The 18695-nt window shown below is 34.6% G+C and overlaps 1 protein-coding gene across 2 annotated transcripts in view; it reads left to right on the top strand.

The window, feature by feature from the left end:
• The window catches only part of GLRA3 (glycine receptor alpha 3), a 200590-nt gene that overhangs the window by 66309 nt on the left and 115586 nt on the right, over positions 1–18695 (top strand). The gene's annotated exons all lie outside the window — the stretch shown is intronic.

Raw genomic sequence — 18695 nt, 5'->3', positions numbered from 1 at the left:
AAATTATGATCACCTGCAGGTAATAACGTTTCAGAGATGGTATATTAGAATATATTAATATAAGTGAAAACAACATTGAGTTTCCCAATTTACCAATCTAATATTAAACCTCAATTTAAAGCTAAAATGTCACCATATCCTTTATTTTTTCCAAAACTCTTTAATATCCAGACATAAGCAGAGTAGTGAATACTTACATGTTTACTCTGTACCGCACTTACAGAGTTATGTTATTTTAAATATTCAATTTGATTATTTTTCCCAATGAACACAGTATTTGCCAAAACATTATACTTAGAGATTTTATCAACTGTATTTGAAAAGTTATTAAAGCTTGAAAAACATAAAAACTGTCATTACAGACCAAATTTCTTCTGTCTTGAATTTTACAGTTTTTTTTTCTAAAGAGCACATGTATCTCTACTTTGCCCATTAGCTTTTATTGGGCAATTTAACTGTAATAAAATGCAGAAATAGACAAACCACTGAACATTCATAAAATTGTCTAGCAGCCAAGTTACTTTTTTTAAAACTGTGTTCATGATGATTCTTAAAGTAGCTAGAATTATATTTTTAAATGTAGCAAGTAGAGTTTGCAATACTTCTCAAAGTTAATATTAACTAAAATATTATATAAAATACTTAAGGATTTATTATTTTCAAAACTATTATTAAGAATTATGTTCATTTAACCTGTCTTAGAATAGTAAATAGATAGTAAATTTTCTAAGGAGCAGTCTATTATGCAAATTATTACATGAATTATGGTGCAAGTGCGTGTGGTGGGGGGGTGTGTGTTGGAGTCAGGGAGAGGTTTTCTACAGGCATCATTTAAAACAAGTGCTTTTTCCTCTTGTATGCAATGTTAAGTCATTTATCAGTGTCTCTGTGGTTCTACTCAAAGTTAATATATCTTAACTACAATAAAGCATTTTCAGAGAGGAACCAAACTTAAATTGGGAGGCATTATATAGAATTATCTTAAACAGGATACAATATAAGTTAACATGAATTTGTGTATATGAGTGTACAAGCAAAGAAGATGCATGGAATTTGGTTAGAAGCAGTGCGATCCTGGTGCAATTTTCTTCTCTAAAGCAGCTATAATCCTGTTTTAGACTTTGATATATTCTAGGTTCTTGTGGGAAAATGTGGCCCTGATTTATGTCCAACATTTGTACATATTCAGTCTATATAATCCACAGAAGAAGGGATCACTATTGGCTTTGGTCTATTTAGACTTCACAAATTGTATTTCTAGCCCTAACAATTTTCTCATTTCATTTCTATATATGTATAACCCTAAAAACCTGGAAATATATTTTTCTCTATTTTTTTGCATGATTATTTCCACGAAATACTTTCCACAGCAATAGTTGGAATGATTTAAAGCCTTATCCATCTTAATGGGGTAGAGAGGGAAGGGGCTTGGAAAAAAGACAGGGCATAGCCAGATTTCCTTTCCATTAAGACGTAAAGATTGCCAGTTTTCTGAAAGTGCATGTTTTTATGATATAATTCAGCAGTCTACCACAAAAATGGCTATACCACAATCTTTAAGATGGCTACACCAGTTAAATTTCTTACCTAAATAATTTTAGCCAGACTTTGTAGAACAAAATTTTACATAAAGCTTGCAGAATATTGTAAACATACCTTCAAGATAACCCATATTCAGTTTTATTTCCCTCCTTCAGTGTGCAACCCTTTCCATATCTACATATTCCATTATTATACATTCCCTTGGAAATTATTTTAAGCATCTGTCACTCACTTCTTTACAGCCTCAAGCAGTGTCAATGAACAAACCTAATCATGTTCACCTTGTTTTTTTCTTTTTCTTTTTCCAAATTTCTAAACATTTGTTATTTCCATTCAAATGATCAGATTCTATATTTATAAATTTGTAGTGGTATCAGCCAGAATAGCTGTGATTATGATATCCATCTACATAGGCACAAAGCAAATGAGAACTTGTTAGTATATTCCTATCATGAGACTCATAAATGCTTTGCTCCCATTTAGTTAAGTTGTTATATTTTATTTACAGGGTCCACTATCAAGATTCTACACTGAACTTTATCTCATTATTCTATTGCTGTGTTTAAAATTCAGCAAAAATGCTAACATATGTGTTGATATATTTTTTAATTTATTTACACTTCTTATACTGAATATAATTTCCTTCTGTTCTTTTTTATTTTTATTTATTTATTTATTTTAGACAGTCTTCTGTTCTTATACAAATAATTGAATTCAACTAAGGCAGTCAATTAAAATTGAGAGGATGGAATCTCAAATTATCTGTAATCAGTAATGAATATATTTATATCTGATTATTCATATTTAAAATAAAACTACATAATTATCCTAATGCATATGTGTCTGCTTAACAAGAATCTTAACTAAGTCTTCAATGTCTTTCCTGGCTAAGTATGTTGAGCTCCCTCTGCTGGTCTAGTTTATAAGTGGTATATCTCATTTTTAAATACAGCTCTTCTCGCATTTGAGGTTAACACTTAATTATTGGGAAAATCTCTCCAGTAGATATTCTACTTTTTAGGACACTTTTTGTCAATTAAGTTAATTCAAACAACATATTTTTTAGATTTTTCTTGCATAAATTTAAAAAATATGTGTGTACAGTTTTTTAGCAGTATAAATTCAAATTTCTGTTTAGCTGTTAAACTCCTTTCCTAATGTTTGTTAATCTGATTAGTTTCATGTAGTGCCAACCATTCTCACTTGAGTACAGTTTTATTATTTTACACATAGTCACCAAAGTTTTTTCTACAAATATTATGAGAATTTCAACTTCCCTATTTCCTTCATATTTGAGTCATATGTTATTACATATAATGAGATTCTTTAAGGAGTTGTTCAGCCTCCATTATTTAAAGTACACATTCTTCTTAACAGAGAATGATTTAACAACTATTGGAAGCTCCAGTTCTTAAAAATGTTAAATTAAAAATAAAACTAGTTTACCATCATTACTGTTTGGGAACATGATCTTGGTGACAGAGGAATATCTGTCCTGTCTTTTAAACTGTGATGATGAAGGGACCACATGATTATTTCAAGGAGGGGAAGCTTAAGATGTCCACATTAAGTAGCTCTTACATGAAATGTGCTCCTGCAAACCTATGATGAGCTTCGGATAAGGCTTATGTGCCAAGATGAAAACATTTGTTAATTTTGGGTTTTTGTTCTCCCTTAAGCAAAGGATTTCTCTGGAAATATTCACAAAAACCAAATTGCAATTTGGAGTATACACCCTGACCTGGCTGGTCTTCAGGATGTCCATGGAACAAAATAAAAGTTTGGGATTTTATTGGTTAAGAGAAACATTTTGTAAAATGTTTTGAAAGAAAGTTCATTGGCCTAGAGAAATTTTTCTAGCTCTGTCAAACTGTAATTGTTGAGTGACAGTGGTGGATAAAACTAATCTTGGTGGTAGGTAAAACTAATTAGAGGCATAGAAGGTAGTTTCAGCAGTTATCAGGTAAAACTGGTTTTAAGATTACAGGAAGTTATTTCTGCTTTTGAGCTTGCCAGACATTTCTTGGAGCAGGAGCTTTGAGACCTGAGTGCTTTTTCCCCATGATCTCTTAACTCCCATTTAGTTGGGTATGACTGTAATAAGCCCAGGTCATATCATCAATTTTCATAATTCATACAATGGAATATTACATAGCAACAACATGGATAATTCTCATAAACATAATTGTGAGTTAAAGAAAACAGACACAATAGTATATATACCATTTACTTCTGTTTATATGAAGCTTAAGAACATAAAAGGCTTCTGAATTCTAAAAGATTATCTTTAGTGGGAGGTGGGAGGTGGTTGGTAACTGGTATTGAGGAGGTACAACGGAGTCTTCTCAGTACCAAAATTATTCTATGTTTTGATCTGGGTGGTAGTTACACAGGTATATACATATGTCAGGATTATTGAATGGACACTGAAGACTTGTGTATGTTATGAATGGCTGTTACATCTTAACTTAAAAGATTTAATTCAAAAGACAGTGAATCATAAACTTTTTCCCATTATAAAGATAAAATTAAAAGCAAACAAAAACCTTCACAAATTTAAAATTTAACACACCAAGTGTGTCATGCAGAGCATATCTATTCAGTGATCACAGGTGAGAATATTAGAAGTTAGACACAAAGCTTGAAATGAAAGCTTTTATTCTTCGTCAGAAACAGTCTGCAGGCCTGTGCATGTCTAGGACATTAATATGTGATTTCTCTAACCCTGTGCCTTCAAGTCCTTAAAATGCCTAGCTATAAGGACCAAAAATGAGGAATCTTGAAGAAAAAAATCACCGAGATGATATGCAGCTTCCACGTTATAGGTAAAAGGGAATTCCATTTGATCTGCTCTGGGGATGGGGACTGGCTATAGGTAGCCCAGGAGTTCTCAGCTGTCAAACGTTAAGAGAAACTCTGAAATAGAAATAGAAATATATATATATGTGTGTGTGTGTGTGTGTGTGTGTATGTATATATAATCATATATATGTATATATACACATATATATGTATATGTATATATAAATACACTTACACATAAATATGCAAAGATGTGCATGTTTATTTGTATATATATATATATATACACACACACAAACACACACACACAAATAAATATGCAAAGATGTGCATATTTATTTGTGTGTGTGTGTTTATATATATATATTATATATATATATATAAACACACACACACACACACACACACACACACACACAAATAAATATGCACGTCTTTGACAGCAGGAACAGCAAAAATGGCACCCAAAAAAGTCAACAAACCCCACAAGATCCCAGCAAGGAAGAATTAGAATACAATAAAGTTCTACCATCTTGAAAGGAAAGGAGAATAAGGGTCATCAGTCTTGCCTTACGGACCAGGCATTTTACTCAAAGGAGGATTATTCTTCAGCCAGACAATGGAATGAGTCAACCTTAGGAAAGCATTGCAAGGACAGTTTTTATAACCCTCCCGCCCATGGGATTACCTCACAGTTCAACCACAGACCACACTGTGAAGCATAACTGTGACAGAAACAAGAAATAAATTCCCATCACAGAAGCACCCTGTGGGACTGGCTAAACCTATGATGATATTAAAAGTCCATTATGTATTTTAAAATTTGAAAAAGAGAGAAAACAGTCACCATAATGCCCTACTCTAAGCCAGAACTATTAGCAGTTAGCTGTATTTATATTTACTTGTAAATGTTTTGACTGAACATATTTTTACGTAGTTTATGCATTCATCATTCATTCAATAAATCTTTTTTTGAGGGCATAAAATGAGCCAAACATTTTGATATGTATAAAAGATGACATAACCATTTTATTCTGACAAATCTTTTTTTAAACTTATTAGTGAATCATAAACTTTTTTCCATTATAAAGATAAAATAATGAGCCTCATTTTCCTTTTTATTTAATACATATGCAGAAAAGTGCATAAATTATAGGAGTGCAGTATGGTGAATTAACACAAAGTGCACACATTCACGTAACCACATTCAAGCCAAAAGTAGCATCCCAGAAGTCTGCTTACATCCCTTTTAAATCCTACCCCTCAGAGTCTCCAAAGTAGTTTGGGTGCTTGGGTGTGTGTATATATAGTAGTACAGTATTTATAAATGAACATATTGGTTTTATCTGCCTTTCTTTAAAAAACAGATGACTCTCCAGCTTGTTACACATATGTTAGAAAGTTGGAGAATTGCTCTGCTGTGTGATTGAAATCAATATTTACATATCGAACCGTTACTTTTCACCATTGCCCGTAAAATAAATCATTTTTATAAAATGAAAACAAAAAAAAATGAGACATTGTGGATTAATATTTTTTCAGGTGTTTGTGTACATAAATGTATGATAGGTTGGAAGGGACGACCTGAGGGTCCAGTGTGATCTCACAGAATTGTCCAAATGTACAGTTTTTCAATTTTCCATACACATGATAGGCTCACATTTTAGTTGCAAAAATAAGCACATACGTACAAATGCTACTTTGAATTATTGAGTCATTAGATTCTCAAGATCTATCTAAGCCAATACAGCATAAAAATTGGTATTATCTGTCTATCTCTCTATCTATCTGTATACATGTTAATGGAATCTTTAAACTACTAGATATTCTTTTTAAACTATTTTTTATTAAAAAGTTGCAGGCACACAAAGATGCATGGATTAGAAGTAACACTAAAAGTCTATCACCATCTTAAGAAAATACATAATGCAAATACATGAAACTTACTTTACTAAAATAAGCTTTATTCCAGAATTTGATATTAAGATATAAATATTTATTCTATATGTATGAAAATATAATCAAAATGACCATACTGAAGTAACCTCATCTAATTTAGCTTGGCTCCATTTTTAGGTATAAATTTGTGGTTTTTTTTGGAGATACTCCATGCTTGTATATGTAGACTATTCTATTTTCCATTTTCATTTTAGTGTTTCATAATATATTTTTTCATTCTACTTTTGCTAGACATTTCGGTTGTTTCTAACGTTTTTCAATACTACAAAACATCTCTGCAATGAAAATCATTGTATAGGGTGGATCACCTGGGGTCTGGAGTTTGAGACCAGCCTATCCAACATAGCAAAACCCCATCTCCACTAAAAATACAAAAATTAGCCGGGTGTGGTGGTGGGCACCTGTAATCCCAGCTTCTTGGGAGGCAGGGGAATCACTTGAACGCAGGAGGTAGAGTTTGCAGTGAGCCAAGATCATGCTACTGCACTCCAGCCTGGGCAACAGAGGCAGACTCCATCAAAAAAAAAAAAAAGGAAAGAGAGAGAGAGAGAGAAAGAGAGAAAGAAAAAGACAAAGGGAGAAAGAGAGAAAGAAAGAAAGAAAATCGTTACATATTACTTTATTTTATATGCAAGCTATTCTACAGGGTATATACCTAGGAGTGAGATTACTTGGTAATTCCTTGAAATTTACCAAATTGCTCCCTATTTAAATTACTAAATTGCTCTCCAATGTGGTCATTCTGTTTGAAACACCTATTAGCAATTTTATGAGATTTTCTATTGTTTTATATCTTCTCCAACACTTAGTATTTACCCACTTTAATCTTTTAACTTATATAATTGTTGTAAAATTGGATTTAATTTCTGCTTAAGATGTACTTCCTTGATAAACAGTGAGGTTAAGCATTTTAATAAATGATTTAGATGTTGTTTATGCAAAATGCTTCTTATATTTTCCCAGTTTAGGGCTGCTTGTTTTTATTATACACATGGAATTCACACACACACACACACACACACACACACACACACACTCAATATTCTGAAGATGAATACTTTGTCAGTTATATGCATTTTAAACATTTATTCAAGGCATTCTTTTTGATGTATAATTTTAATTCACAAAAATGTAACCTTGTTTTACTTAATGGTCTACGTTTCCTTGCCATAAGAAATTCTTCTCTCACCCAAGTGAACACTTCCAATAATTTGTAATTAATGAGTCAGTTTCAAGTTCTATGCTAATGATCTATTTGTCTATGCCTGCAATGATATCATATTGTTTTATTTAATATAGTTTGCATTAGACTTGATATTTAATAGGACAACTTGCCAAACACGCATTTTAAAAATTCTGTTTAAAGTATTCATTAGTATTCTTGGAAGATGGAAGTTTAGAATTATCTTGTCAAGTTCTACAAAATAAACTTGAGTTGAATATAAAGATGAGTACTGGGAAAATTGTCATCTCAAAATATTGAGTCTTTCTACCAATGAATACAATACATCTCTCCCTTTATTTAAATATTATTAATATCATTTAACAAAGGTATTAATTTTCTAGCATATCTTTTAGATTTAATTATTTATACTTCATTGTTAAACTATGCATTTAAAATTATAACATTTTAGTTATTTTTAACACTTCATTGCCAATATATAAGAATATGATTATTTTTTACATTGCCCCAAATACTTTCATTTTAGGCCTCATGCTTTATAATTTCTTCATACAATTATGCCACCTAGGAATAGTAACATGTTAATTTCTCCCTGTCAGTACATATACACCCTGCAAGAAATATCACAGAGGTAAGGTGCCATTCTCATTATTTTTTATTAAGAGCATGTACTATCAATAGGACTTATTATTGAATATGTTAAGCTTGATTGCAGGCCTGTGGTGGTGTTTGTCTGATTTCTCCACTGTAACTCCTTTTTTGATCTTCTCTGTGCTATTCTTGTCTTAGTCTGTTTTGCATTGCTATAACGGAATACCTGTAGCTGGGTAATTTATAAAGAAAAAAAGGTGGTTTGTTTTGTTTTGTTTTGCTTTGTGGGTTTTTTGGCTCATGGTTCTGTAGGCTGTACAAGAAGCATGGCACCAGCATCTACTTCCACTCATGGCAGAAGTAGGAGGGGAATGGGAACCAGCATGCAGAGATTACAGAACAAGAGTGCAGGAGGGAAAGGTACCAGACTCTTTTTAACAAGCAGTTCTTGCTGGAATTCAGATAGTGACAACTCACTGGTTACCATGGGGACAGCACAAAGCCATTCATGAGGGATCCATGCCATGACCCAAAAATCTCCCACCAGGCCCCCACCTGCAACATCAGGGATCAAAGTTCAACATTAGATTTGGCGAATAGCCAAACTGTATCAGTACTCTTGGAAAGCAAGTCACTGTATGTAGCCCATCTTAAGGGGACAAAGTGATTATGTTTTGCCTCTTTGAGGGAACTATTTCTGCATATTATATGAGATTCTTTGATACAGATTTATTTATTTTTTCCCATTTATTTATATAATAACATGCATATCAATACAGACTCTTGCATATTTATTTTATGCCTTGAGTTATAATTCAAAGCTATGTTATTTAATTTGTTGCTCAAATTATTCCCCAGTTTGGCAGATGGGCGTTTATTCACTTAGCTTCTGTGTGTCTGACATATTCCTACCGCTGCGGTTTTTGAGCACTTCCTTTTGGTCTATAAACATAAGATGTTCCAGACTCATCTTGTATATTTCCTGCCCCATCCCCAGATCAGCCATTTCTCCAAAATTCTTTTTCTGTATTTTTAAATTGGAGGATGGTACTAGAAACCCAGATCTGGTCACCATGTGTGCTCATTGCTGTAGGGGTTTCATTGGGTCTAGGCTTCCCAGCAGACAGAGCTTGGAATTGTGTGTGTGTGCATGTGTGTGTGTGTGTTTGTGTGCGTGTAAATGTTGTATTTTAAATTTCCTTTACCAATTGTTTCTAATTAATATATGAGCAAACAATAAATTTTGCAATATTGACATATTCTCAACTTGACAATTCAATAATTGTAGTAATTTACCAACTTTTTTGTATTTTCTATGAATATGTTAATGCAAACTTTTAAGAGAGCTGCACTTTTTCCTTCCCAATTCCTCTTACCTTATTGCAGTGGTTCAGAACTCCTGTACAATGCTAAATAACAATGGAGAATGGCTACCTTTGTCTTTTTGTTTTATGGCATCAGTTGGAAAGCCTGCAGTATTTCACAATTAAGAATGGCATTAACTATAGGGTTCCCATAAATCCTCCTTATCAGACTGAGAGATCTTATTTTCATTATTGTTTGCTGAGCTGTTTTACTATGAAAAGGAATTCAATTTTATTCAATGCTGTCTTAACATTCACTGAAATGATATGTTTTTCTCCTTCAATCTGTTAATATTATTGATTATATTGATTTATTCCAAAGTAGTAAATCCTTCTTACATTCCTTGTATAAACCTCATTTGACCATAATTTATTATTCTTTTTATCTAATGCTAGGTTTAAATTTCTAGTGCTTGGTTTGGGATATTTGCTACTGTGTTAACTTTGGATACCGAACTGTTATTTTCCTGCAATGTCAAGAATGGCATGTGATATCAAGTATTATGCTGGCTTTCTAAAACTAGATGAAAGTGTTTCTTTTTCCTCTACTCTTTAAAATAGTTTATGTAAGATCGGGGAAAGATGGCTGACTAGGAACAGCTCAGGATTGCAGCTCCCAGTGGAAGTGCAGAGGGTGAGTGGATGCCGCATTCCCAGACAGATTTTTATTGCCCACAGACCAGGAGATTCCCAGGTGGAGGAGCCCCATGGGTCGCCAGCAAGGCTGTTTCCACCAGCATGGCTGTTTTGGCCGGCGTGGCTGTTTCAGCCCACGTGGCTGCTTTGCCCACACCCTGGCACAGCAGTTCTCCATACAAAAGACACTGGTCCTGGTGCCTTCTTAGCTGGCGATTGGAGCCCTGAGACGGCCGAGTCGCCCATTCATCTGAAATACCGAGACAGGCCAGGAGATTCCTAGGCAAAAAAACCCGTCAGGAATCTCAGCACGGCTGTTTCAGCCGGCTCAGTAAGTCATGGCATGGGAGATCCCGGCACCTTTTCAACAGGCGACTGGAACACTGAGAGAGAGTCGACCGTTCAACAACAACAACAACAAAAAGACTCTGAGTCAGAGAGCCACGTGATCAGGCTTGACTGATCCCGCCCTCCCACCTCACATGCAAGGATACACAAAGCCTCAAAATAAAGAGATGGAGGAAGATGTACCAAGCAAATGGAGAGCAAAAAAAAGCAGGGGTTGCAATTCTCATCTCTGATAAAATAGACTTTAAAGCAACAAAGATCAAAAGAGACAAAGAAGGACATTACATAATGGTAAAAGGATCAATGCAACAAGAAGAGCTAACGATCCTAAATATATATGCACCCAATACAGAAGCACCCAGCTACATAAGGCAAGTTCTTAATGACTTACAAAAAGACTTAGACTCCCACACAATAATAGTGGGAGACTTTAACACCCCATTGTCACTATTAGACAGATCAACCAGACAGAAAATTAACAAGGATATCCAGGACTTGAACTCAGACCTGGAACAAGCAAACCTAATAGACATTTACAAAACTCTCCACCCCAAATCCACAGATTATACATTCTTCTCAGCACCACATCACACCTACTGCAAAACTGACCACATAATTGGAAATAAATCACTCCTCAGCAAATGCAAAAGAACGGAAATCGTAACAAACAGTCTCTCAGACCACAATGCAATTGAGTTGGAACTCAGAATGCAGAAACTAACCCAGAACCGCACAGCTTCATGGAAACTGAACAACTGGCTCTTGAATGTTGACTGGATAAACAATGAAATGAAGGCAGAATTAAAGATGTTCTTCGAAACCAACGAGAACAAAGACATAACATACCAGAATCTCTGGGACACATTCAAAGCAGTCTCTAGAGGAAAATATATAGCAATAGGTGCCCACATGAGAAGCAAGGAGAGATCTAAAATTGAAACCCTAGCTTTAAAATTGAAACCCTAGCATCAAAATTGAAAGAGCTAGAGGAGCAAGATCAAAAAAACTCAAAACCTAGCAGAAGACAAAAAATAACCAATCAGAGCAGAACTGAAGGAGATAGAGACACAAAAAAACCCTTCAAAAAACCAATAAATCCAGGAGCTGGTTTTTTGAAAAGATCAACAAAATAGACAGACCACCAGCCAGATTAATAAAAAAGAAAAGAGAGAATTACCAAATTGATGCAATAAAAAACGATAAAGGGGATATCACCACAGCTTCCACAGAAATTCAAACCATCATCAGAGATTATTACAAACAACTCTATGCACATAAACTAGTAAACCTGGAAGAAATGGATAAATTCCGGGACACTTGCCTCCTCCCAAGCCTAAACCAGGAAGAAGTTGAAACCCTGAATAGACCAATAACAAGGCCTGAAGTTGAGGCAGCAATTAAGAGCCTACCACCCAAAAAAAGCCCAGGTCCAGACAGGTCCACAGCCGGATTCTACCAGATGTACAAAGAGGATCTGGTACCATTCCTTCTGAAACTATTCCAAACAATCCAAAAAGAGGGAATCCTTCCCAAATCATTTTATGAGACAAACATCTTCCTGATACCAAAACCTGGTAGAGACTCAACAAGAAAAGAAAACTTCAGGCCAATATCCATGATGAACATAGATGCAAAAATCTTCAATAAAATACTGACAGGCTGATTGCAACAGCACATCAAAAAGCTTATCCAGCATGATCAAGTAGGTTTCATCCTGGGGATGTAAGGCTGGTTCAACATACGCAAGTCTATAAAGGTAATTCACCACATAAACAGAACCAAAGACAAAAACCACATGATTATCTCAATTGATGCAGAAAAGGCCTTGGACAAAATTCAACAGCTCTTTATGCTAAAAACCCTCAATAAACTAGGTATTGACAGAATGTATCTCAATATAATAAAAGCTATTTATGACAAACCAACAGCCAGTGTCATACAGAACAGGCAAAAAAAGGAAGCATTCCCTTTGAAATCTGGCAATAGACAAGGATGCCCTCTCTCACCACTGCTATTCAATATAGTACTGGAAGTTCTAGCCAGAGCAATCAGGCAAGAAAAATAAATAAAGGATATTCAAATAGGAAAGGAGGAAGTCAAATTGTCTCTATTTGCAGATGACATGATTTTATATGTAGAAGACCCCATCGTCTCAGCCCAAAATCTCCTCAAACTGATAAGCAACTTCATCAAAGTCTCAGGTTACAAAACCAATGTGCAAAAATTACAAGCATTCCTATACACCAATAACAGACTTATAGAGAGCCAAATCAAGAACGAACTGCCATTCACAATTGCTACAAAGAGAATAAAATACCTAGGAATACAACTAACAAGGAACGTAAAGAACCTCTTCAAGGAGAACTACAAGCCACTCCTCAACGAAATAAGAGAGGACACAAAGAGATGGAGAAACATTCCATGTTCATGGTTAGGAAGAAGCAATATTGTGAAAATGGCCATACTACCCAAAGTAATTTACAGATTCAACGCTAGTCCCATCAAGCTACCAATGACCTTATTCACAGAACTGGAAAAAACCGCTTTAAACTTCATATGGAACCAAAAGAGAGTCCGCATAGCCAAGTCAATTCTAAGCAAAAAGAACAAAGCAGGAGACATCAGACTACTAGACTTCAAACTATACTACAAGGCTACACTAATCAAAACAGAATGGTACTAGTACCAAAACAGAGATATAGACCAATGGAACAGAACAGAGGCCTCGGATGCAACACAACATATCTACAACCATCTGATCTTTGACAAACCTGAAAAAAAAACAAGCAATGGGGAAAGGATTCCCTGTTTAATAAATGGTGTTGGCAAAACTGGCTAGCCATGTGCAGAAAGCAGAAACTGGACCCCTTCCTGACGCCTTACACTGAAATTAACTCCAGATGGATTATAGACTTAAACATAAGACCTAACACCATAAAAACCCTAGATGAAAATCTAGGCAAAACCATTCAGGACATACGCGTAGCCAAGGAATTCATGACCAAAACACCAAAAGCATTGACAACAAAAGCCAAAATAGACAAATGGGACCTAATCAAACTCTACAGCTTCTGCACAGCAGAAGAAACACTCATTAGAGTGAATCGGCAACCAACAGAATGGGAAAAAATTTTTGCAGTCTACCCATCTGACAAAGGGCTGATATCCACATTTTACAAAGAACTAAAACAGATCTACAAGAAAAAAACAAACAAGCCCATTCAAAAGTGGGCGAAGGATATGAACAGATACTTTACAAAAGAAGACATACATCAGGCCAAACAAACATATGAAAAAATGCTCATCATTACTGGTCATTAGAGAAATGCAAATCAAAACTACATTGAGATACCATCTCACACCAGTTAGAATGGCGATCATTAAAAAATCTGGAGACAACAGATGCTGGAAAGGATATGGAGAAATAGGAACACTTTTACACTGTTGGTGGGAGTGTAAATTAGTTCAACCATTGTGGAAGACAGTGTGGCGATTCCTTAAGAACCTAGATATAGAAATTCCATTTGACCCAGCAATCCCATTACTGGGTATATATCCAAAGGATTATAAATCGTTTTACTATAAGGACACATGCACACTAATGTTCATTGCAGCACTGTTTACAATAGCAAAGACCTGGAACCAACCCAAATGCCCATCTATGATAGACTGGACAGGGAAAATGTGGTACATATACACCATGGAATATTATGCAGACATCAAAAATGATGAGTTCGTGTCCTTTGTAGGGACATGGATGAACCTGGAAACCATCATTCACAGCAAACTGACACAAGAGCAGAAAATCAAACACTGCATGTTCTCACTCATAGGTGGGTGTTGAACAATGAGAATACATGGACACAGGGAGGGGAGCACTACACACTGGGGTCTGTTGGGGGGAAATGAGGGAGGCATGGGTGGGTGGGGAGAGATAGCATGGGGAGAAATGACAGATATAGGTGAAGGGGAGGAAGGCAGCAAATCACACTGCCGTGTGTGTACCTATGCAACAATCTTGCATGTTCTTCACATGTACCCCAAAACCTAAAATGCAATAAAAAAAAAAATAAAATAATTTATGTAAAATGATGAACTATTGTTATTTCTTCCATAAGTATTTAGCAAAATTCACCTGTAATGTCATCCAAGCCAGTCATTTTATTTGCGTAGAGGTTTTAACTTACAAGTTTCATTCCTTAGATATAATATTATTCATTTTTTATAGCTTGAGTTTTGTAATAGTTTTGTTTTTCAATGAATTTTTGCATTCCTTGTCAAATTATTTGCATAAACTTACCACATCTTATCTTGCAAGATACGAAGTCTTTGTAATGTTTTCATTTTTATTGTTCTTACTGGTAATTTGGTTTTGGCTCATTTTTTTCTTTATTAGTTTATATATGGGTGTACTTTTATTTGTTCTGCTAGATATTTTGCTACTTTCTGAATTTATAATTAATGCTTATCATCTATAAATTGGTTCTTTCTGTAGAACCTACTATACTGTATATTCTAATTGCTTTCTCTATACTTTAATCTCTCTGGCAGAGTTTCTATAATATCTCTGTATATTCCTGTGTTTCTATCTTGTATATTTCTATACTAAAGAATTGCCATTGGTAAATAAATTATTGGAAATTCATAGACAAATAACTTACATTTCATATCAATACATTCCAAATTCTTTCACTGCAAATAATTTAATGACTTACATAAAGGCAATTTATTCACAATCTATGATGATATTTTCTTGTGCTTCTTTATTTTCCTTTGTTGGGATTGCCTTTTTTCCTTGTGCTAATTTGTCATACTTCAATGCCATCCTATTATTTCATCCAATTTACTTTTAAGTCTTCTTTTTTCTTTCTTAATATTTTGTTTAAAGCCATCAGTATTTATTTAAAATTTTGTAAAACAGTCCCCACAGGGCAACAGTTCTCTCTGATATGTTCATCATTGTGTCATTAACAACTAGCAAAATGCTCAGCATAAAGTAGCTCTTAAGTTTATATTGTTGAATGTATGTAAGCATGTATTTATTCTGGGAAAAATAGACCACTTTTTCCAAAAAGAGAACTTTATCGTTTCCTTGACACAAGTGGATAAACTGTTATTTTTATTGCTTCGCAATATAATCCTGTTTCTGCACTTCTGAGTCCTAATCATTGTCATAAAGAAATGCTAGTCTCTAAAATATGAGTTAAGCCACTAATTGTACAATCTAGTTAATGTTGGATAATATAGCCTAAATGAGCTTGGCTTCTTTATTCAAATCTTTCCATGTAATTCTATTATTTTTCCTTTAAACCATTTGCTCTTTCATGCATGTTTATAGAAAGATAATTTTGTGAAACATGCTGAAATTTTATGGAGACTTCTCTATGATAAGAAATTAAAGTTCCTATTTATATAGTGCTTATAGTGATCCAGGAATAATTTTCAAAAATCAAAAATATTGGAGTGTAATTATTTCATAGATAGACTAGATTTCAGAGTAATTTTCATCACAATTGAAATAAAATGTGTGTAATTTGAAGGAAAGTGAATTTTTTTCTGTCCTTCTGTAAACTTTTCCTAAAATGTGTCATTGGCCCCTTTTATCTAATGCCGATGAGTTAAATTCTTATAAATGTGCATTTATGCACTATTTGTAAGTACCATAATATCATTCAGTGACTATTCCTATGTCATTCATATTTACAAATTCAACAATGTTAATGTAGGATATGATTAGATTGCTGCTATTTCAGTTCCTTTGGAACAGTCTGAAAGTATCCTGCTATCCTTTCAATATTAAGATTATATCTGTTTACATCTTATCCTCACCCTTTTTATTCTTACTTTGAGTAATAGATAAAGCCAAACCAAATATAGAAATGGCATGGATCTGTAAGATTTTTAATTCCATGCATGAGTTACCAGTGATTGGCATCATGAATGTGCTCTGATCTATCCTTTGTAAGAATAAATCAGAAATGGGCTTATTTATGGGAATGCTTGCAAAAGTTAGGCATGCACAAATGTTACATACTTTGGTGACCCCATCAGAAATATGAATAAATCTCTGCTTAATGAATTCATCCACCAGATGATCTTTATAATCATTGTGCTCAAAAAGGGACTGTCTGCAGATACTGTTCACAAAGGTAAAATTCTTATACAGATTATCATAAAGAATACAATTGTTTATTTGTGCTATAATGTTGTTAAAACAACATTAAAAGGCACAATGCCAATTCTGTGGAGGGAAATACCAAGGAGGAACTGATGCTAATGACAACAGCAACAAAAAATCTGTATCCTAAGAAAGTTGTCAGGCATACACCTCTATACCCTGACACCTTTATTGGACTGTATATCATTGTAGAGTTTCTTTCTGATAAGCAAATTAAAAGGTTAATTGCATTTTTAAGCCATTTGAAATATTTGTGCTGGGAAAGAGAAATAACGATTATAGAGTTACATGTAATGGCAAATACATGCGTCATTTAATTCAACTCTTCTCCTCTGCCGCCTCTTAATTTGCAGTGGAAAATGACTGTGACTTGTTCAAGGATGTCTCTAGAGGAAAGCATCATAGAGATCAATTAAACACTTTTGTTGGCCACCTCTCATAACATAGAAATGATCAGATTATCATGAACAAATTATAGCAATTCTATTCATCTTCATGCTATTTATCATCATGTACATTTTCTAAGAGAATTTGATTTTCTGAAAGAATATCCTCCAAAATGTCATTTCAGCCTCTAAAGATAAAACGGGCCAACAAGATTGGAAATTGTATTCTCTAACATGATTGGCACTAGTCGTAATGTGTTACTTAGTCATGAATTTAGCATGTCAATTAGTGTTAAGTTCTTGGCAATCAATTTAAATTGCAGATAGCTCTTCAGCTGTTAGGCAGAATCTCTGACAGATGTGTGAGTTAGTATTAACACTGAAGCTCTCTGGTCCAGTCAAATGGCACATTTCTGTTGCTGTGATGAGACTCCCAGGTTATCCACCAAACAAGCCAACTAACTGCTTCAGAAGGACTCAAAACACACTAGACTGACAAGAACCTGGGTCTGTGCCACCCGCGTCCTGTCAAGTAGAACAGATGTATGCAAGAATTAAGCTGTCCTTGTTACTTAAAAAGTCAATTCAAAATGAAATATTCTTTCTCAACAGTGACATATGTATATCAAAATAAACTTAGTTCTTATAATTTGGTTTTAAACAAAGGAGAAGTTATTCTCAATCTCATCAAGGAGGCTTGATAACATAAACTATTTGTTCTACGGAGAACATGAAGAAACATGGATTTACTGGCACAAATGTAGTGCTATAATTGCAATATCTTTCCAAAAATTTTAGTAGTTTCTTAGAATATTGTCAACACTCCAGAGACTAGATAAAGCATAAGACAAATAATCTCATCACAACATTATATTGAGAGGCATAATTAACAAAAATGAGCTTATAACGTATATTAACTTTAAGATGATAAACTGAAAATATTCACTGATAAATTCTGGGCAACCTTTACCTGCAAAACCTATTCACTTTAATGAAGTATTAATTTCCTCCTAAAGGAAGGAAGATATTTGGGAGTGCTTTCTTCTCCATTAATTCTTCCAGTCCTTCTAGGACTCTTTTCTTGTAGGAAACCAGCCCCTGCATCACCCGTAGGTACCCCAAATTCGGTGGTGACAAAGGATTGAGAAAGAATAAGAATAAAAGTGGGACCAGGGGGCCTTATTACTGGAGGCTGTGAAGGCCCTGAGCTTAGCCACAGTATTTATTGGTTACAATCACTTTGATCTATAGGGTAGGGGTGGAGTGATGGTGGGGATAGGGTGACATGACGGTGGGGTGAATCAGTGAGCTGGAAGTGGTGTGTCATTCTAAAGACTGATAACAGTGACGGTTTGGGAGTTTCACAAAACAAGATCTTGTGGTTATCTTTAGCCTGTTATCTACGTGCAGCTGGTGGAACATGGTCTTACAAAGAGCCTACAAATCTGGTTATGTCATAGTGCTACAAAGGGGTTTTACATCCTTGAGCGCAATGTTTGTGGTAACAGAGCCTAGGTCACCCTGCACCGGAACATAAGCCGTGGAGAAGTTTGTCTCCCCAGAGGCCTCCCATAGTTTGCTTTGGGTTGCTGTTCCCAGTTTATATGTTACTCATAACCAATTTATGTAGGCACTCTGTAAGTCCTTTCTCCTTTGCTGCTTCCCCCAACATTTTCTCTCCTCAAACTTTTGGAATAGTGAAGAAT

This window comes from Cebus imitator, unplaced genomic scaffold (genome assembly GCF_001604975.1).
Source record: "Cebus imitator isolate Cc_AM_T3 unplaced genomic scaffold, Cebus_imitator-1.0 Scaffold243, whole genome shotgun sequence".
Taxonomy (NCBI): Eukaryota; Metazoa; Chordata; class Mammalia; order Primates; family Cebidae; genus Cebus; species Cebus imitator.
The sequence above is the reverse complement of the archived record's forward strand: the minus strand, read 5'-3'. Positions and strand labels throughout refer to the sequence as shown.